This window comes from Lutjanus erythropterus, chromosome 4, assembly GCF_056507025.1.
Source record: "Lutjanus erythropterus isolate fLutEry1 chromosome 4, fLutEry1.hap2, whole genome shotgun sequence".
NCBI classification, from domain to species: Eukaryota; Metazoa; Chordata; class Actinopteri; order Lutjaniformes; family Lutjanidae; genus Lutjanus; species Lutjanus erythropterus.
The window spans coordinates 8,312,752-8,326,041 of NC_139320.1; the positions used below are offsets into that span (position 1 = coordinate 8,312,752).

Consider the following 13,290-nt stretch of genomic DNA (forward strand, 5'->3'; position numbering starts at 1 on the left):
GGTGGAATGAGCCTTTCAAAAGGCTTACAACACCTGGTATTCCCAGGAAGTCTCCCATCCAAGTACTAACCAGGCCCGACACTGCTTGGCTTCCGAGATCGGACGAGATCGGGCGTGCTCAGCGTGGTGTGGCCGTAAGCTGCAAGAGCTCGTCAAACTATGCCATTTTGTACATCTCCATCATCTCCATCTCCAAGATAGAAGAATGCCGTGTCTCTTTTTTTGGTTGTGGTCGCTTTTTTTTTTTTGTCACGGCGGAATGAGCCTTTCAAAAGGCTTACAACACCTGGTATTCCCAGGAAGTCTCCCATCCAAGTACTAACCAGGCCCGACACTGCTTGGCTTCCGAGATCGGACGAGATCGGGCGTGCTCAGCGTGGTGTGGCCGTAAGCTGCAAGAGCTCGTCAAACTATGCCATTTTGTACATCTCCATCATCTCCATCTCCAAGATAGAAGAATGTCGTGTCTCTTTTTTTGGTTGTGGTTGCTTTTTTTTTGTTGTCACGGAATGAGCCTTTCAAAAGGCTTACAACACCTGGTATTCCCAGGAAGTCTCCCATCCAAGTACTAACCAGGCCCGACACTGCTTGGCTTCCGAGATCGGACGAGATCGGGCGTGCTCAGCGTGGTGTGGCTGTAAGCTGCAAGAGCTCGTCAAACTATGCCATTTTGTACATCTCCATCATCTCCATCTCCAAGATAGAAGAATGCCGTGTCTCTTTTTTTGGTTGTGGTCGCTTTTTTTTTTTTGTCACGGCGGAATGAGCCTTTCAAAAGGCTTACAACACCTGGTATTCCCAGGAAGTCTCCCATCCAAGTACTAACCAGGCCCGACACTGCTTGGCTTCCGAGATCGGACGAGATCGGGCGTGCTCAGCGTGGTGTGGCCGTAAGCTGCAAGAGCTCGTCAAACTATGCCATTTTGTACATCTCCATCATCTCCATCTCCAAGAAGGAGAATGCCGTGTCTCTTTTTTTGGTTGTGGTCGCTTTTTTTTTTTGGTCACGGCGGAACGAGCCTTTCAAAAGGCTTACAACACCTGGTATTCCCAGGAAGTCTCCCAGCCAAGTACTAACCAGGCCCGACACTGCTTGGCTTCCGAGATCGGACGAGATCGGGCGTGCTCAGCGTGGTGTGGCCGTAAGCTGCAAGAGCTCGTCAAACTATGCCATTTTGTACATCTCCATCATCTCCATCTCCAAGATAGAAGAATGCCGTGTCTCTTTTTTTGGTTGTGGTCGCTTTTTTTTTTTTGTCACGGCGGAACGAGCCTTTCAAAAGGCTTACAACACCTGGTATTCCCAGGAAGTCTCCCATCCAAGTACTAACCAGGCCCGACACTGCTTGGCTTCCGAGATCGGACGAGATCGGGCGTGCTCAGCGTGGTGTGGCCGTAAGCTGCAAGAGCTCGTCAAAGTATGCCATTTTGTACATCTCCATCATCTCCATCTCCAAGATAGAAGAATGCCGTGTCTCTTTTTTTGGTTGTGGTCGCTTTTTTTTTTTTGTCACGGCGGAATGAGCCTTTCAAAAGGCTTACAACACCTGGTATTCCCAGGAAGTCTCCCATCCAAGTACTAACCAGGCCCGAAACTGCTTGGCTTCCGAGATCGGACGAGATCGGGCGTGCTCAGCGTGGTGTGGCCGTAAGCTGCAAGAGCTCGTCAAACTATGCCATTTTGTACATCTCCATCATCTCCATCTCCAAGATAGAAGAATGCCGTGTCTCTTTTTTTGGTTGTGGTCGCTTTTTTTTTTTTGTCACGGCGGAATGAGCCTTTCAAAAGGCTTACAACACCTGGTATTCCCAGGAAGTCTCCCATCCAAGTACTAACCAGGCCCGACACTGCTTGGCTTCCGAGATCGGACGAGATCGGGCGTGCTCAGCGTGGTGTGGCCGTAAGCTGCAAGAGCTCGTCAAACTATGCCATTTTGTACATCTCCATCATCTCCATCTCCAAGATAGAAGAATGCCGTGTCTCTTTTTTTGGTTGTGGTCGCTTTTTTTTTTTTGTCACGGCGGAACGAGCCTTTCAAAAGGCTTACAACACCTGGTATTCCCAGGAAGTCTCCCATTCAAGTACTAACCAGGCCCGACACTGCTTGGCTTCCGAGATCGGACGAGATCGGGCGTGCTCAGCGTGGTGTGGCCGTAAGCTGCAAGAGCTCGTCAAACTATGCCATTTTGTACATCTCCATCATCTCCATCTCCAAGATAGAAGAATGCCGTGTCTCTTTTTTTGGTTGTGGTCGCTTTTTTTTTTTTGTCACGGCGGAATGAGCCTTTCAAAAGGCTTACAACACCTGGTATTCCCAGGAAGTCTCCCATCCAAGTACTAACCAGGCCCGACACTGCTTGGCTTCCGAGATCGGACGAGATCGGGCGTGCTCAGCGTGGTGTGGCCGTTAGCTGCAAGAGCTCGTCAAACTATGCCATTTTGTACATCTCCATCATCTCCATCTCCAAGATAGAAGAATGCCGTGTCTCTTTTTTTGGTTGTGGTCGCTTTTTTTTTTTTGTCACGGCGGAATGAGCCTTTCAAAAGGCTTACAACACCTGGTATTCCCAGGAAGTCTCCCATCCAAGTACTAACCAGGCCCGACACTGCTTGGCTTCCGAGATCGGACGAGATCGGGCGTGCTCAGCGTGGTGTGGCCGTAAGCTGCAAGAGCTCGTCAAACTATGCCATTTTGTACATCTCCATCATCTCCATCTCCAAGATAGAAGAATGCCGTGTCTCTTTTTTTGGTTGTGGTCGCTTTTTTTTTTTTGTCACGGCGGAATGAGCCTTTCAAAAGGCTTACAACACCTGGTATTCCCAGGAAGTCTCCCATCCAAGTACTAACCAGGCCCGACACTGCTTGGCTTCCGAGATCGGACGAGATCGGGCATGCTCAGCGTGGTGTGGCCGTAAGCTGCAAGAGCTCGTCAAACTATGCCATTTTGTACATCTCCATCATCTCCATCTCCAAGATAGAAGAATGCCGTGTCTCTTTTTTTGGTTGTGGTTGCTTTTTTTTTTTTTGTCACGGCGGAACGAGCCTTTCAAAAGGCTTACAACACCTGGTATTCCCAGGAAGTCTCCCATCCAAGTACTAACCAGGCCCGACACTGCTTGGCTTCCGAGATCGGACGAGATCGGGCGTGCTCAGCGTGGTGTGGCCGTAAGCTGCAAGAGCTCATCAAACTATGCCATTTTGTACATCTCCATCATCTCCATCTCCAAGATAGAAGAATGCCGTGTCTCTTTTTTTGGTTGTGGTCGCTTTTTTTTTTTTGTCACGGCGGAATGAGCCTTTCAAAAGGCTTACAACACCTGGTATTCCCAGGAAGTCTCCCATCCAAGTACTAACCAGGCCCGACACTGCTTGGCTTCCGAGATCGGACGAGATCGGGCGTGCTCAGCGTGGTGTGGCCGTAAGCTGCAAGAGCTCGTCAAACTATGCCATTTTGTACATCTCCATCATCTCCATCTCCAAGATAGAAGAATGCCGTGTCTCTTTTTTTGGTTGTGGTCGCTTTTTTTTTTTGTCACGGCGGAATGAGCCTTTCAAAAGGCTTACAACACCTGGTATTCCCAGGAAGTCTCCCATCCAAGTACTAACCAGGCCCGACACTGCTTGGCTTCCGAGATCGGACGAGATCGGGCGTGCTCAGCGTGGTGTGGCCGTAAGCTGCAAGAGCTCGTCAAACTATGCCATTTTGTACATCTCCATCATCTCCATCTCCAAGATAGAAGAATGTCGTGTCTCTTTTTTTGGTTGTGGTCGCTTTTTTTTTTTGTCACGGCGGAATGAGCCTTTCAAAAGGCTTACAACACCTGGTATTCCCAGGAAATCTCCCATCCAAGTACTAACCAGGCCCGACACTGCTTGGCTTCCGAGATCGGACGAGATCGGGCGTGCTCAGCGTGGTGTGGCCGTAAGCTGCAAGACCTCGTCAAACTATGCCATTTTGTACATCTCCATCATCTCCATCTCCAAGATAGAAGAATGCCGTGTCTCTTTTTTTGGTTGTGGTCGCTTTTTTTTTTTTGTCACGGCGGAATGAGCCTTTCAAAAGGCTTACAACACCTGGTATTCCCAGGAAGTCTCCCATCCAAGTACTAACCAGGCCCGACACTGCTTGGCTTCCGAGATCGGACGAGATCGGGCGTGCTCAGCGTGGTGTGGCCGTAAGCTGCAAGAGCTCGTCAAACTATGCCATTTTGTACATCTCCATCATCTCCATCTCCAAGATAGAAGAATGCCGTGTCTCTTTTTTTTTTTTGTCACGGCGGAATGAGCCTTTCAAAAGGCTTACAACACCTGGTATTCCCAGGAAGTCTCTCATCCAAGTACTAACCAGGCCCGACACTGCTTGGCTTCCGAGATCGGACGAGATCGGGCGTGCTCAGCGTGGTGTGGCCGTAAGCTGCAACAGCTTGTCAAACTATGCCATTTTGTACATCTCCATCATCTCCATCTCCAAGATAGAAGAATGCCGTGTCTCTTTTTTTGGTTGTGGTCGCTTTTTTTTTTTTGTCACGGCGGAATGAGCCTTTCAAAAGGCTTACAACACCTGGTATTCCCAGGAAGTCTCCCATCCAAGTACTAACCAGGCCCGACACTGCTTGGCTTCCGAGATCGGACGAGATCGGGCGTGCTCAGCGTGGTGTGGCCGTAAGCTGCAAGAGCTCGTCAAACTATGCCATTTTGTACATCTCCATCATCTCCATCTCCAAGATAGAAGAATGCCGTGTCTCTTTTTTTTTTTTGTCACGGCGGAATGAGCCTTTCAAAAGGCTTACAACACCTGGTATTCCCAGGAAGTCTCCCATCCAAGTACTAACCAGGCCCGACACTGCTTGGCTTCCGAGATCGGACGAGATCGGGCGTGCTCAGCGTGGTGTGGCCGTAAGCTGCAAGAGCTCGTCAAACTATGCCATTTTGTACATCTCCATCATCTCCATCTCCAAGATAGAAGAATGCCGTGTCTCTTTTTTTGGTTGTGGTCGCTTTTTTTTTTTTGTCACGGCGGAACGAGCCTTTCAAAAGGCTTACAACACCTGGTATTCCCAGGAAGTCTCCCATCCAAGTACTAACCAGGCCCGACACTGCTTGGCTTCCGAGATCGGACGAGATCGGGCGTGCTCAGCGTGGTGTGGCCGTAAGCTGCAAGAGCTCGTCAAACTATGCCATTTTGTACATCTCCATCATCTCCATCTCCAAGATAGAAGAATGCCGTGTGTCTTTTTTTGGTTGTGGTCGCTTTTTTTTTTTTGTCACGGCGGAATGAGCCTTTCAAAAGGCTTACAACACCTGGTATTCCCAGGAAGTCTCCCATCCAAGTACTAACCAGGCCCGACACTGCTTGGCTTCCGAGATCGGACGAGATCGGGCGTGCTCAGCGTGGTGTGGCCGTTAGCTGCAAGAGCTCGTCAAACTATGCCATTTTGTACATCTCCATCATCTCCATCTCCAAGATAGAAGAATGCCGTGTCTCTTTTTTTGGTTGTGGTTGCTTTTTTGTTGTTGTCACGGAACGAGCCTTTCAAAAGGCTTACAACACCTGGTATTCCCAGGAATTCTCCCATCCACGTACTAACCAGGCCCGACACTGCTTGGCTTCCGAGATCGGACGAGATCGGGCGTGCTCAGCGTGGTGTGGCCGTAAGCTGCAAGAGCTCGTCAAACTATGGCATTTTGTACATCTCCATCATCTCCATCTCCAAGATAGAAGAATGCCGTGTCTCTTTTTTTGGTTGTGGTCGCTTTTTTTTTTTTGTCACGGCGGAATGAGCCTTTCAAAAGGCTTACAACACCTGGTATTCCCAGGAAGTCTCCCATCCAAGTACTAACCAGGCCCGACACTGCTTGGCTTCCGAGATCGGACGAGATCGGGCGTGCTCAGCGTGGTGTGGCCGTAAGCTGCAACAGCTCGTCAAACTATGCCATTTTGTACATCTCCATCATCTCCATCTCCAAGATCGAAGAATGCCGTGTCTCTTTTTTTGGTTGTGGTTGCTTTTTTTTTGTTGTCACGGAATGAGCCTTTCAAAAGGCTTACAACACCTGGTATTCCCAGGAAGTCTCCCATCCAAGTACTAACCAGGCCCGACACTGCTTGGCTTCCGAGATCGGACGAGATCGGGCGTGCTCAGCGTGGTGTGGCCGTAAGCTGCAAGAGCTCGTCAAACTATGCCATTTTGTACATCTCCATCATCTCCATCTCCAAGATAGAAGAATGCCGTGTCTCTTTTTTTGGTTGTGGTCGCTTTTTTTTTGTCACGGCGGAATGAGCCTTTCAAAAGGCTTACAACACCTGGTATTCCCAGGAAGTCTCCCATCCAAGTACTAACCAGGCCCGACACTGCTTGGCTTCCGAGATCGGACGAGATCGGGCGTGCTCAGCGTGGTGTGGCCGTAAGCTGCAAGAGCTCGTCAAACTATGCCATTTTGTACATCTCCATCATCTCCATCTCCAAGATAGAAGAATGCCGTGTCTCTTTTTTTGGTTGTGGTCGCTTTTTTTTTTTGGTCACGGCGGAACGAGCCTTTCAAAAGGCTTACAACACCTGGTATTCCCAGGAAGTCTCCCAGCCAAGTACTAACCAGGCCCGACACTGCTTGGCTTCCGAGATCGGACGAGATCGGGCGTGCTCAGCGTGGTGTGGCCGTAAGCTGCAAGAGCTCGTCAAACTATGCCATTTTGTACATCTCCATCATCTCCATCTCCAAGATAGAAGAATGCCGTGTCTCTTTTTTTGGTTGTGGTCGCTTTTTTTTTTTTGTCACGGCGGAACGAGCCTTTCAAAAGGCTTACAACACCTGGTATTCCCAGGAAGTCTCCCATCCAAGTACTAACCAGGCCCGACACTGCTTGGCTTCCGAGATCGGACGAGATCGGGCGTGCTCAGCGTGGTGTGGCCGTAAGCTGCAAGAGCTCGTCAAAGTATGCCATTTTGTACATCTCCATCATCTCCATCTCCAAGATAGAAGAATGCCGTGTCTCTTTTTTTGGTTGTGGTCGCTTTTTTTTTTTTGTCACGGCGGAATGAGCCTTTCAAAAGGCTTACAACACCTGGTATTCCCAGGAAGTCTCCCATCCAAGTACTAACCAGGCCCGACACTGCTTGGCTTCCGAGATCGGACGAGATCGGGCGTGCTCAGCGTGGTGTGGCCGTAAGCTGCAAGAGCTCGTCAAACTATGCCATTTTGTACATCTCCATCATCTCCATCTCCAAGATAGAAGAATGCCGTGTCTCTTTTTTTGGTTGTGGTCGCTTTTTTTTTTTTGTCACGGCGGAATGAGCCTTTCAAAAGGCTTACAACACCTGGTATTCCCAGGAAGTCTCCCATCCAAGTACTAACCAGGCCCGACACTGCTTGGCTTCCGAGATCGGACGAGATCGGGCGTGCTCAGCGTGGTGTGGCCGTAAGCTGCAAGAGCTCGTCAAACTATGCCATTTTGTACATCTCCATCATCTCCATCTCCAAGATAGAAGAATGCCGTGTCTCTTTTTTTGGTTGTGGTCGCTTTTTTTTTTTTGTCACGGCGGAACGAGCCTTTCAAAAGGCTTACAACACCTGGTATTCCCAGGAAGTCTCCCATCCAAGTACTAACCAGGCCCGACACTGCTTGGCTTCCGAGATCGGACGAGATCGGGCGTGCTCAGCGTGGTGTGGCCGTAAGCTGCAAGAGCTCGTCAAACTATGCCATTTTGTACATCTCCATCATCTCCATCTCCAAGATAGAAGAATGCCGTGTCTCTCTTTTTGGTTGTGGTCGCTTTTTTTTTTTTGTCACAGCGGAATGAGCCTTTCAAAAGGCTTACAACACCTGGTATTCCCAGGAAGTCTCCCATCCAAGTACTAAGCAGGCCCGACACTGCTTGGCTTCCGAGATCGGACGAGATCGGGCGTGCTCAGCGTGGTGTGGCCGTTAGCTGCAAGAGCTCGTCAAACTATGCCATTTTGTACATCTCCATCATCTCCATCTCCAAGATAGAAGAATGCCGTGTCTCTTTTTTTGGTTGTGGTTGCTTTTTTGTTGTTGTCACGGAACGAGCCTTTCAAAAGGCTTACAACACCTGGTATTCCCAGGAATTCTCCCATCCACGTACTAACCAGGCCCGACACTGCTTGGCTTCCGAGATCGGACGAGATCGGGCGTGCTCAGCGTGGTGTGGCCGTAAGCTGCAAGAGCTCGTCAAACTATGGCATTTTGTACATCTCCATCATCTCCATCTCCAAGATAGAAGAATGCCGTGTCTCTTTTTTTGGTTGTGGTCGCTTTTTTTTTTTTGTCACGGCGGAATGAGCCTTTCAAAAGGCTTACAACACCTGGTATTCCCAGGAAGTCTCCCATCCAAGTACTAACCAGGCCCGACACTGCTTGGCTTCCGAGATCGGACGAGATCGGGCGTGCTCAGCGTGGTGTGGCCGTAAGCTGCAACAGCTCGTCAAACTATGCCATTTTGTACATCTCCATCATCTCCATCTCCAAGATCGAAGAATGCCGTGTCTCTTTTTTTGGTTGTGGTTGCTTTTTTTTTGTTGTCACGGAATGAGCCTTTCAAAAGGCTTACAACACCTGGTATTCCCAGGAAGTCTCCCATCCAAGTACTAACCAGGCCCGACACTGCTTGGCTTCCGAGATCGGACGAGATCGGGCGTGCTCAGCGTGGTGTGGCCGTAAGCTGCAAGAGCTCGTCAAACTATGCCATTTTGTACATCTCCATCATCTCCATCTCCAAGATAGAAGAATGCCGTGTCTCTTTTTTTGGTTGTGGTCGCTTTTTTTTTGTCACGGCGGAATGAGCCTTTCAAAAGGCTTGCAACACCTGGTATTCCCAGGAAGTCTCCCATCCAAGTACTAACCAGGCCCGACACTGCTTGGCTTCCGAGATCGGACGAGATCGGGCGTGCTCAGCGTGGTGTGGCCGTAAGCTGCAAGAGCTCGTCAAACTATGCCATTTTGTACATCTCCATCATCTCCATCTCCAAGATAGAAGAATGCCGTGTCTCTTTTTTTGGTTGTGGTCGCTTTTTTTTTTTGGTCACGGCGGAACGAGCCTTTCAAAAGGCTTACAACACCTGGTATTCCCAGGAAGTCTCCCAGCCAAGTACTAACCAGGCCCGACACTGCTTGGCTTCCGAGATCGGACGAGATCGGGCGTGCTCAGCGTGGTGTGGCCGTAAGCTGCAAGAGCTCGTCAAACTATGCCATTTTGTACATCTCCATCATCTCCATCTCCAAGATAGAAGAATGCCGTGTCTCTTTTTTTGGTTGTGGTCGCTTTTTTTTTTTTGTCACGGCGGAACGAGCCTTTCAAAAGGCTTACAACACCTGGTATTCCCAGGAAGTCTCCCATCCAAGTACTAACCAGGCCCGACACTGCTTGGCTTCCGAGATCGGACGAGATCGGGCGTGCTCAGCGTGGTGTGGCCGTAAGCTGCAAGAGCTCGTCAAAGTATGCCATTTTGTACATCTCCATCATCTCCATCTCCAAGATAGAAGAATGCCGTGTCTCTTTTTTTGGTTGTGGTCGCTTTTTTTTTTTTGTCACGGCGGAATGAGCCTTTCAAAAGGCTTACAACACCTGGTATTCCCAGGAAGTCTCCCATCCAAGTACTAACCAGGCCCGACACTGCTTGGCTTCCGAGATCGGACGAGATCGGGCGTGCTCAGCGTGGTGTGGCCGTAAGCTGCAAGAGCTCGTCAAACTATGCCATTTTGTACATCTCCATCATCTCCATCTCCAAGATAGAAGAATGCCGTGTCTCTTTTTTTGGTTGTGGTCGCTTTTTTTTTTTTGTCACGGCGGAATGAGCCTTTCAAAAGGCTTACAACACCTGGTATTCCCAGGAAGTCTCGCATCCAAGTACTAACCAGGCCCGACACTGCTTGGCTTCCGAGATCGGACGAGATCGGGCGTGCTCAGCGTGGTGTGGCCGTAAGCTGCAACAGCTCGTCAAACTATGCCATTTTGTACATCTCCATCATCTCCATCTCCAAGATAGAAGAATGCCGTGTCTCTTTTTTTGGTTGTGGTCGCTTTTTTTTTTTTGTCACGGCGGAATGAGCCTTTCAAAAGGCTTACAACACCTGGTATTCCCAGGAAGTCTCCCATCCAAGTACTAACCAGGCCCGACACTGCTTGGCTTCCGAGATCGGACGAGATCGGGCGTGCTCAGCGTGGTGTGGCCGTAAGCTGCAAGAGCTCGTCAAACTATGCCATTTTGTACATCTCCATCATCTCCATCTCCAAGATAGAAGAATGCCGTGTCTCTTTTTTTGGTTGTGGTCGCTTTTTTTTTTTTGTCACGGCGGAATGAGCCTTTCAAAAGGCTTACAACACCTGGTATTCCCAGGAAGTCTCCCATCCAAGTACTAACCAGGCCCGACACTGCTTGGCTTCCGAGATCGGACGAGATCGGGCGTGCTCAGCGTGGTGTGGCCGTAAGCTGCAAGAGCTCGTCAAACTATGCCATTTTGTACATCTCCATCATCTCCATCTCCAAGATAGAAGAATGCCGTGTCTCTTTTTTTGGTTGTGGTCGCTTTTTTTTTTTTGTCACGGCGGAATGAGCCTTTCAAAAGGCTTACAACACCTGGTATTCCCAGGAAGTCTCCCATCCAAGTACTAACCAGGCCCGACACTGCTTGGCTTCCGAGATCGGACAAGATCGGGCGTGCTCAGCGTGGTGTGGCCGTAAGCTGCAAGAGCTCGTCAAACTATGCCATTTTGTACATCTCCATCATCTCCATCTCCAAGATAGAAGAATGCTGTGTCTCTTTTTTTGGTTGTGGTTGCTTTTTTGTTGTTGTCACGGAACGAGCCTTTCAAAAGGCTTACAACACCTGGTATTCCCAGGAAGTCTCCCATCCAAGTACTAACCAGGCCCGACACTGCTTGGCTTCCGAGATCGGACGAGATCGGGCGTGCTCAGCGTGGTGTGGCCGTAAGCTGCAAGAGCTCGTCAAACTATGCCATTTTGTACATCTCCATCATCTCCATCTCCAAGATAGAAGAATGCCGTGTCTCTTTTTTTGGTTGTGGTTGCTTTTTTTTTGTCACGGCGGAATGAGCCTTTCAAAAGGCTTACAACACCTGGTACTCCCAGGAAGTCTCCCATCCAAGTACTAACCAGGCCCGACACTGCTTGGCTTCCGAGATCGGGCGTGCTCAGCGTGGTGTGGCCGTAAGCTGCAAGAGCTCGTCAAACTATGCCATTTTGTACATCTCCATCATCTCCATCTCCAAGATAGAAGAATGCCGTGTCTCTTTTTTTGGTTGTGGTCGCTTTTTTTTTTTTGTCACGGCGGAATGAGCCTTTCAAAAGGCTTACAACACCTGGTATTCCCAGGAAGTCTCCCATCCAAGTACTAACCAGGCCCGACACTGCTTGGCTTCCGAGATCGGACGAGATCGGACGTGCTCAGCGTGGTGTGGCCGTAAGCTGCAAGAGCTCGTCAAACTATGCCATTTTGTACATCTCCATCATCTCCATCTCCAAGATAGAAGAATGCCGTGTCTCTTTTTTTGGTTGTGGTCGCTTTTTTTTTTTTGTCACGGCGGAATGAGCCTTTCAAAAGGCTTACAACACCTGGTATTCCCAGGAAGTCTCCCATCCAAGTACTAACCAGGCCCGACACTGCTTGGCTTCCGAGATCGGACGAGATCGGGCGTGCTCAGCGTGGTGTGGCCGTAAGCTGCAAGAGCTCGTCAAACTATGCCATTTTGTACATCTCCATCATCTCCATCTCCAAGATAGAAGAATGCCGTGTCTCTTTTTTTGGTTGTGGTTGCTTTTTTTTTGTTGTCACAGAACGAGCCTTTCGAAAGGCTTACAACACCTGGTATTCCCAGGAAGTCTCCCATCCAAGTACTAACCAGGCCCGACACTGCTTGGCTTCCGAGATCGGACGAGATCGGGCGTGCTCAGCGTGGTGTGGCCGTAAGCTGCAAGAGCTCGTCAAAGTATGCCATTTTGTACATCTCCATCATCTCCATCTCCAAGATAGAAGAATGCCGTGTCTCTTTTTTTGGTTGTGGTCGCTTTTTTTTTTTTGTCACGGCGGAATGAGCCTTTCAAAAGGCTTACAACACCTGGTATTCCCAGGAAGTCTCCCATCCAAGTACTAACCAGGCCCGACACTGCTTGGCTTCCGAGATCGGACGAGATCGGGCGTGCTCAGCGTGGTGTGGCCGTAAGCTGCAAGAGCTCGTCAAACTATGCCATTTTGTACATCTCCATCATCTCCATCTCCAAGATAGAAGAATGCCGTGTCTCTTTTTTTGGTTGTGGTCGCTTTTTTTTTTTTGTCACGGCGGAATGAGCCTTTCAAAAGGCTTACAACACCTGGTATTCCCAGGAAGTCTCCCATCCAAGTACTAACCAGGCCCGACACTGCTTGGCTTCCGAGATCGGACGAGATCGGGCGTGCTCAGCGTGGTGTGGCCGTAAGCTGCAACAGCTCGTCAAACTATGCCATTTTGTACATCTCCATCATCTCCATCTCCAAGATAGAAGAATGCTGTGTCTCTTTTTTTGGTTGTGGTTGCTTTTTTTTTGTTGTCACGGAACGAGCCTTTCGAAAGGCTTACAACACCTGGTATTCCCAGGAAGTCTCCCATCCAAGTACTAACCAGGCCCGACACTGCTTGGCTTCCGAGATCGGACGAGATCGGGCGTGCTCAGCGTGGTGTGGCCGTAAGCTGCAAGAGCTCGTCAAACTATGCCATTTTGTACATCTCCATCATCTCCATCTCCAAGATAGAAGAATGCCGTGTCTCTTTTTTTGGTTGTGGTCGCTTTTTTTTTGTTGTCACGGCGGAATGAGCCTTTCAAAAGGCTTACAACACCTGGTATTCCCAGGAAGTCTCCCATCCAAGTACTAACCAGGCCCGACACTGCTTGGCTTCCGAGATCGGACGAGATCGGGCGTGCTCAGCGTGGTGTGGCCGTAAGCTGCAAGAGCTCGTCAAACTATGCCATTTTGTACATCTCCATCATCTCCATCTCCAAGATAGAAGAATGCCGTGTCTCTTTTTTTGGTTGTGGTCGCTTTTTTTTTTTTGTCACGGCGGAATGAGCCTTTCAAAAGGCTTACAACACCTGGTATTCCCAGGAAGTCTCCCATCCAAGTACTAACCAGGCCCGACACTGCTTGGCTTCCGAGATCGGACGAGATCGGGCGTGCTCAGCGTGGTGTGGCCGTAAGCTGCAAGAGCTCGTCAAACTATGCCATTTTGTACATCTCCATCATCTCCATCTCCAAGATAGAAGAATGCCGTGTCTC

The 13,290-nt window shown here is 49.5% G+C and overlaps 50 non-coding genes and 3 pseudogenes across 50 annotated transcripts; all 53 read right to left on the reverse strand.

Moving 5' to 3' along the window:
- Positions 1 to 21: 21 nt before the first annotated feature.
- On the reverse strand, positions 22 to 140 carry LOC146327453 (5S ribosomal RNA). Its single transcript, XR_014770305.1, has one exon. It is a non-coding gene; the product is annotated as a 5S ribosomal RNA (ribosomal RNA).
- A 134-nt stretch (positions 141 to 274) lies between these two features.
- LOC146327454 (5S ribosomal RNA) lies at positions 275 to 393 on the reverse strand. The gene has a single exon (XR_014770316.1). It is a non-coding gene; the product is annotated as a 5S ribosomal RNA (ribosomal RNA).
- Positions 394 to 524: 131 nt separating this feature from the next.
- On the reverse strand, positions 525 to 643 carry LOC146327455 (5S ribosomal RNA). The gene has a single exon (XR_014770483.1). It is a non-coding gene; the product is annotated as a 5S ribosomal RNA (ribosomal RNA).
- Positions 644 to 777: 134 nt separating this feature from the next.
- Positions 778 to 896, reverse strand: LOC146327456 (5S ribosomal RNA). The gene has a single exon (XR_014770327.1). It is a non-coding gene; the product is annotated as a 5S ribosomal RNA (ribosomal RNA).
- Positions 897 to 1,029: 133 nt separating this feature from the next.
- On the reverse strand, positions 1,030 to 1,148 carry LOC146327457 (5S ribosomal RNA). Its single transcript, XR_014770528.1, has one exon. It is a non-coding gene; the product is annotated as a 5S ribosomal RNA (ribosomal RNA).
- A 134-nt stretch (positions 1,149 to 1,282) lies between these two features.
- On the reverse strand, positions 1,283 to 1,401 carry LOC146327458 (5S ribosomal RNA). The gene has a single exon (XR_014770338.1). It is a non-coding gene; the product is annotated as a 5S ribosomal RNA (ribosomal RNA).
- A 134-nt stretch (positions 1,402 to 1,535) lies between these two features.
- On the reverse strand, positions 1,536 to 1,654 carry LOC146327459 (5S ribosomal RNA). Its single transcript, XR_014770040.1, has one exon. It is a non-coding gene; the product is annotated as a 5S ribosomal RNA (ribosomal RNA).
- Positions 1,655 to 1,788: 134 nt separating this feature from the next.
- Positions 1,789 to 1,907, reverse strand: LOC146327460 (5S ribosomal RNA). Its single transcript, XR_014770349.1, has one exon. It is a non-coding gene; the product is annotated as a 5S ribosomal RNA (ribosomal RNA).
- A 134-nt stretch (positions 1,908 to 2,041) lies between these two features.
- LOC146327461 (5S ribosomal RNA) lies at positions 2,042 to 2,160 on the reverse strand. Its single transcript, XR_014770524.1, has one exon. It is a non-coding gene; the product is annotated as a 5S ribosomal RNA (ribosomal RNA).
- A 134-nt stretch (positions 2,161 to 2,294) lies between these two features.
- LOC146327462 (5S ribosomal RNA) lies at positions 2,295 to 2,413 on the reverse strand. The gene has a single exon (XR_014770559.1). It is a non-coding gene; the product is annotated as a 5S ribosomal RNA (ribosomal RNA).
- A 134-nt stretch (positions 2,414 to 2,547) lies between these two features.
- LOC146327463 (5S ribosomal RNA) lies at positions 2,548 to 2,666 on the reverse strand. Its single transcript, XR_014770360.1, has one exon. It is a non-coding gene; the product is annotated as a 5S ribosomal RNA (ribosomal RNA).
- Positions 2,667 to 2,800: 134 nt separating this feature from the next.
- On the reverse strand, positions 2,801 to 2,919 carry LOC146327464 (5S ribosomal RNA). Its single transcript, XR_014770534.1, has one exon. It is a non-coding gene; the product is annotated as a 5S ribosomal RNA (ribosomal RNA).
- A 135-nt stretch (positions 2,920 to 3,054) lies between these two features.
- Positions 3,055 to 3,173, reverse strand: LOC146327465 (5S ribosomal RNA). Its single transcript, XR_014770371.1, has one exon. It is a non-coding gene; the product is annotated as a 5S ribosomal RNA (ribosomal RNA).
- Positions 3,174 to 3,307: 134 nt separating this feature from the next.
- LOC146327466 (5S ribosomal RNA) lies at positions 3,308 to 3,426 on the reverse strand. Its single transcript, XR_014770382.1, has one exon. It is a non-coding gene; the product is annotated as a 5S ribosomal RNA (ribosomal RNA).
- Positions 3,427 to 3,559: 133 nt separating this feature from the next.
- LOC146327467 (5S ribosomal RNA) lies at positions 3,560 to 3,678 on the reverse strand. Its single transcript, XR_014770393.1, has one exon. It is a non-coding gene; the product is annotated as a 5S ribosomal RNA (ribosomal RNA).
- A 133-nt stretch (positions 3,679 to 3,811) lies between these two features.
- LOC146327468 (5S ribosomal RNA) lies at positions 3,812 to 3,930 on the reverse strand. The gene has a single exon (XR_014770017.1). It is a non-coding gene; the product is annotated as a 5S ribosomal RNA (ribosomal RNA).
- Positions 3,931 to 4,064: 134 nt separating this feature from the next.
- LOC146327469 (5S ribosomal RNA) lies at positions 4,065 to 4,183 on the reverse strand. The gene has a single exon (XR_014770405.1). It is a non-coding gene; the product is annotated as a 5S ribosomal RNA (ribosomal RNA).
- Positions 4,184 to 4,298: 115 nt separating this feature from the next.
- LOC146327470 (5S ribosomal RNA) lies at positions 4,299 to 4,417 on the reverse strand. The gene has a single exon (XR_014770042.1). It is a non-coding gene; the product is annotated as a 5S ribosomal RNA (ribosomal RNA).
- A 134-nt stretch (positions 4,418 to 4,551) lies between these two features.
- LOC146327471 (5S ribosomal RNA) lies at positions 4,552 to 4,670 on the reverse strand. Its single transcript, XR_014770416.1, has one exon. It is a non-coding gene; the product is annotated as a 5S ribosomal RNA (ribosomal RNA).
- Positions 4,671 to 4,785: 115 nt separating this feature from the next.
- Positions 4,786 to 4,904, reverse strand: LOC146327472 (5S ribosomal RNA). Its single transcript, XR_014770427.1, has one exon. It is a non-coding gene; the product is annotated as a 5S ribosomal RNA (ribosomal RNA).
- A 134-nt stretch (positions 4,905 to 5,038) lies between these two features.
- LOC146327473 (5S ribosomal RNA) lies at positions 5,039 to 5,157 on the reverse strand. The gene has a single exon (XR_014770438.1). It is a non-coding gene; the product is annotated as a 5S ribosomal RNA (ribosomal RNA).
- Positions 5,158 to 5,291: 134 nt separating this feature from the next.
- LOC146327474 (5S ribosomal RNA) lies at positions 5,292 to 5,410 on the reverse strand. The gene has a single exon (XR_014770561.1). It is a non-coding gene; the product is annotated as a 5S ribosomal RNA (ribosomal RNA).
- Positions 5,411 to 5,541: 131 nt separating this feature from the next.
- On the reverse strand, positions 5,542 to 5,660 carry LOC146327475 (5S ribosomal RNA; annotated as a pseudogene).
- Positions 5,661 to 5,794: 134 nt separating this feature from the next.
- Positions 5,795 to 5,913, reverse strand: LOC146327476 (5S ribosomal RNA). The gene has a single exon (XR_014770449.1). It is a non-coding gene; the product is annotated as a 5S ribosomal RNA (ribosomal RNA).
- A 131-nt stretch (positions 5,914 to 6,044) lies between these two features.
- Positions 6,045 to 6,163, reverse strand: LOC146327477 (5S ribosomal RNA). The gene has a single exon (XR_014770460.1). It is a non-coding gene; the product is annotated as a 5S ribosomal RNA (ribosomal RNA).
- Positions 6,164 to 6,294: 131 nt separating this feature from the next.
- Positions 6,295 to 6,413, reverse strand: LOC146327478 (5S ribosomal RNA). Its single transcript, XR_014770471.1, has one exon. It is a non-coding gene; the product is annotated as a 5S ribosomal RNA (ribosomal RNA).
- A 134-nt stretch (positions 6,414 to 6,547) lies between these two features.
- LOC146327479 (5S ribosomal RNA) lies at positions 6,548 to 6,666 on the reverse strand. The gene has a single exon (XR_014770529.1). It is a non-coding gene; the product is annotated as a 5S ribosomal RNA (ribosomal RNA).
- Positions 6,667 to 6,800: 134 nt separating this feature from the next.
- LOC146327480 (5S ribosomal RNA) lies at positions 6,801 to 6,919 on the reverse strand. Its single transcript, XR_014770482.1, has one exon. It is a non-coding gene; the product is annotated as a 5S ribosomal RNA (ribosomal RNA).
- A 134-nt stretch (positions 6,920 to 7,053) lies between these two features.
- On the reverse strand, positions 7,054 to 7,172 carry LOC146327481 (5S ribosomal RNA). Its single transcript, XR_014770493.1, has one exon. It is a non-coding gene; the product is annotated as a 5S ribosomal RNA (ribosomal RNA).
- A 134-nt stretch (positions 7,173 to 7,306) lies between these two features.
- LOC146327482 (5S ribosomal RNA) lies at positions 7,307 to 7,425 on the reverse strand. The gene has a single exon (XR_014770504.1). It is a non-coding gene; the product is annotated as a 5S ribosomal RNA (ribosomal RNA).
- Positions 7,426 to 7,559: 134 nt separating this feature from the next.
- LOC146327483 (5S ribosomal RNA) lies at positions 7,560 to 7,678 on the reverse strand. The gene has a single exon (XR_014770516.1). It is a non-coding gene; the product is annotated as a 5S ribosomal RNA (ribosomal RNA).
- A 134-nt stretch (positions 7,679 to 7,812) lies between these two features.
- LOC146327484 (5S ribosomal RNA) lies at positions 7,813 to 7,931 on the reverse strand. The gene has a single exon (XR_014770051.1). It is a non-coding gene; the product is annotated as a 5S ribosomal RNA (ribosomal RNA).
- A 131-nt stretch (positions 7,932 to 8,062) lies between these two features.
- Positions 8,063 to 8,181, reverse strand: LOC146327485 (5S ribosomal RNA; annotated as a pseudogene).
- A 134-nt stretch (positions 8,182 to 8,315) lies between these two features.
- On the reverse strand, positions 8,316 to 8,434 carry LOC146327486 (5S ribosomal RNA). The gene has a single exon (XR_014770527.1). It is a non-coding gene; the product is annotated as a 5S ribosomal RNA (ribosomal RNA).
- Positions 8,435 to 8,565: 131 nt separating this feature from the next.
- On the reverse strand, positions 8,566 to 8,684 carry LOC146327487 (5S ribosomal RNA). The gene has a single exon (XR_014770538.1). It is a non-coding gene; the product is annotated as a 5S ribosomal RNA (ribosomal RNA).
- A 131-nt stretch (positions 8,685 to 8,815) lies between these two features.
- LOC146327488 (5S ribosomal RNA) lies at positions 8,816 to 8,934 on the reverse strand. The gene has a single exon (XR_014770026.1). It is a non-coding gene; the product is annotated as a 5S ribosomal RNA (ribosomal RNA).
- Positions 8,935 to 9,068: 134 nt separating this feature from the next.
- LOC146327489 (5S ribosomal RNA) lies at positions 9,069 to 9,187 on the reverse strand. Its single transcript, XR_014770530.1, has one exon. It is a non-coding gene; the product is annotated as a 5S ribosomal RNA (ribosomal RNA).
- A 134-nt stretch (positions 9,188 to 9,321) lies between these two features.
- Positions 9,322 to 9,440, reverse strand: LOC146327490 (5S ribosomal RNA). Its single transcript, XR_014770549.1, has one exon. It is a non-coding gene; the product is annotated as a 5S ribosomal RNA (ribosomal RNA).
- A 134-nt stretch (positions 9,441 to 9,574) lies between these two features.
- Positions 9,575 to 9,693, reverse strand: LOC146327491 (5S ribosomal RNA). Its single transcript, XR_014770560.1, has one exon. It is a non-coding gene; the product is annotated as a 5S ribosomal RNA (ribosomal RNA).
- Positions 9,694 to 9,827: 134 nt separating this feature from the next.
- On the reverse strand, positions 9,828 to 9,946 carry LOC146327492 (5S ribosomal RNA). Its single transcript, XR_014770053.1, has one exon. It is a non-coding gene; the product is annotated as a 5S ribosomal RNA (ribosomal RNA).
- Positions 9,947 to 10,080: 134 nt separating this feature from the next.
- On the reverse strand, positions 10,081 to 10,199 carry LOC146327493 (5S ribosomal RNA). Its single transcript, XR_014770008.1, has one exon. It is a non-coding gene; the product is annotated as a 5S ribosomal RNA (ribosomal RNA).
- Positions 10,200 to 10,333: 134 nt separating this feature from the next.
- On the reverse strand, positions 10,334 to 10,452 carry LOC146327494 (5S ribosomal RNA). The gene has a single exon (XR_014770019.1). It is a non-coding gene; the product is annotated as a 5S ribosomal RNA (ribosomal RNA).
- Positions 10,453 to 10,586: 134 nt separating this feature from the next.
- On the reverse strand, positions 10,587 to 10,705 carry LOC146327495 (5S ribosomal RNA). The gene has a single exon (XR_014770027.1). It is a non-coding gene; the product is annotated as a 5S ribosomal RNA (ribosomal RNA).
- Positions 10,706 to 10,836: 131 nt separating this feature from the next.
- LOC146327496 (5S ribosomal RNA) lies at positions 10,837 to 10,955 on the reverse strand. Its single transcript, XR_014770030.1, has one exon. It is a non-coding gene; the product is annotated as a 5S ribosomal RNA (ribosomal RNA).
- A 131-nt stretch (positions 10,956 to 11,086) lies between these two features.
- LOC146327497 (5S ribosomal RNA) lies at positions 11,087 to 11,195 on the reverse strand (annotated as a pseudogene).
- Positions 11,196 to 11,329: 134 nt separating this feature from the next.
- LOC146327498 (5S ribosomal RNA) lies at positions 11,330 to 11,448 on the reverse strand. Its single transcript, XR_014770020.1, has one exon. It is a non-coding gene; the product is annotated as a 5S ribosomal RNA (ribosomal RNA).
- Positions 11,449 to 11,582: 134 nt separating this feature from the next.
- LOC146327499 (5S ribosomal RNA) lies at positions 11,583 to 11,701 on the reverse strand. Its single transcript, XR_014770041.1, has one exon. It is a non-coding gene; the product is annotated as a 5S ribosomal RNA (ribosomal RNA).
- A 131-nt stretch (positions 11,702 to 11,832) lies between these two features.
- On the reverse strand, positions 11,833 to 11,951 carry LOC146327500 (5S ribosomal RNA). The gene has a single exon (XR_014770052.1). It is a non-coding gene; the product is annotated as a 5S ribosomal RNA (ribosomal RNA).
- A 134-nt stretch (positions 11,952 to 12,085) lies between these two features.
- Positions 12,086 to 12,204, reverse strand: LOC146327501 (5S ribosomal RNA). Its single transcript, XR_014770055.1, has one exon. It is a non-coding gene; the product is annotated as a 5S ribosomal RNA (ribosomal RNA).
- Positions 12,205 to 12,338: 134 nt separating this feature from the next.
- Positions 12,339 to 12,457, reverse strand: LOC146327502 (5S ribosomal RNA). The gene has a single exon (XR_014770056.1). It is a non-coding gene; the product is annotated as a 5S ribosomal RNA (ribosomal RNA).
- Positions 12,458 to 12,588: 131 nt separating this feature from the next.
- LOC146327503 (5S ribosomal RNA) lies at positions 12,589 to 12,707 on the reverse strand. The gene has a single exon (XR_014770057.1). It is a non-coding gene; the product is annotated as a 5S ribosomal RNA (ribosomal RNA).
- Positions 12,708 to 12,841: 134 nt separating this feature from the next.
- LOC146327504 (5S ribosomal RNA) lies at positions 12,842 to 12,960 on the reverse strand. The gene has a single exon (XR_014770058.1). It is a non-coding gene; the product is annotated as a 5S ribosomal RNA (ribosomal RNA).
- A 134-nt stretch (positions 12,961 to 13,094) lies between these two features.
- On the reverse strand, positions 13,095 to 13,213 carry LOC146327505 (5S ribosomal RNA). The gene has a single exon (XR_014770064.1). It is a non-coding gene; the product is annotated as a 5S ribosomal RNA (ribosomal RNA).
- Between the last annotated feature and the right edge of the window lie 77 nt (positions 13,214 to 13,290).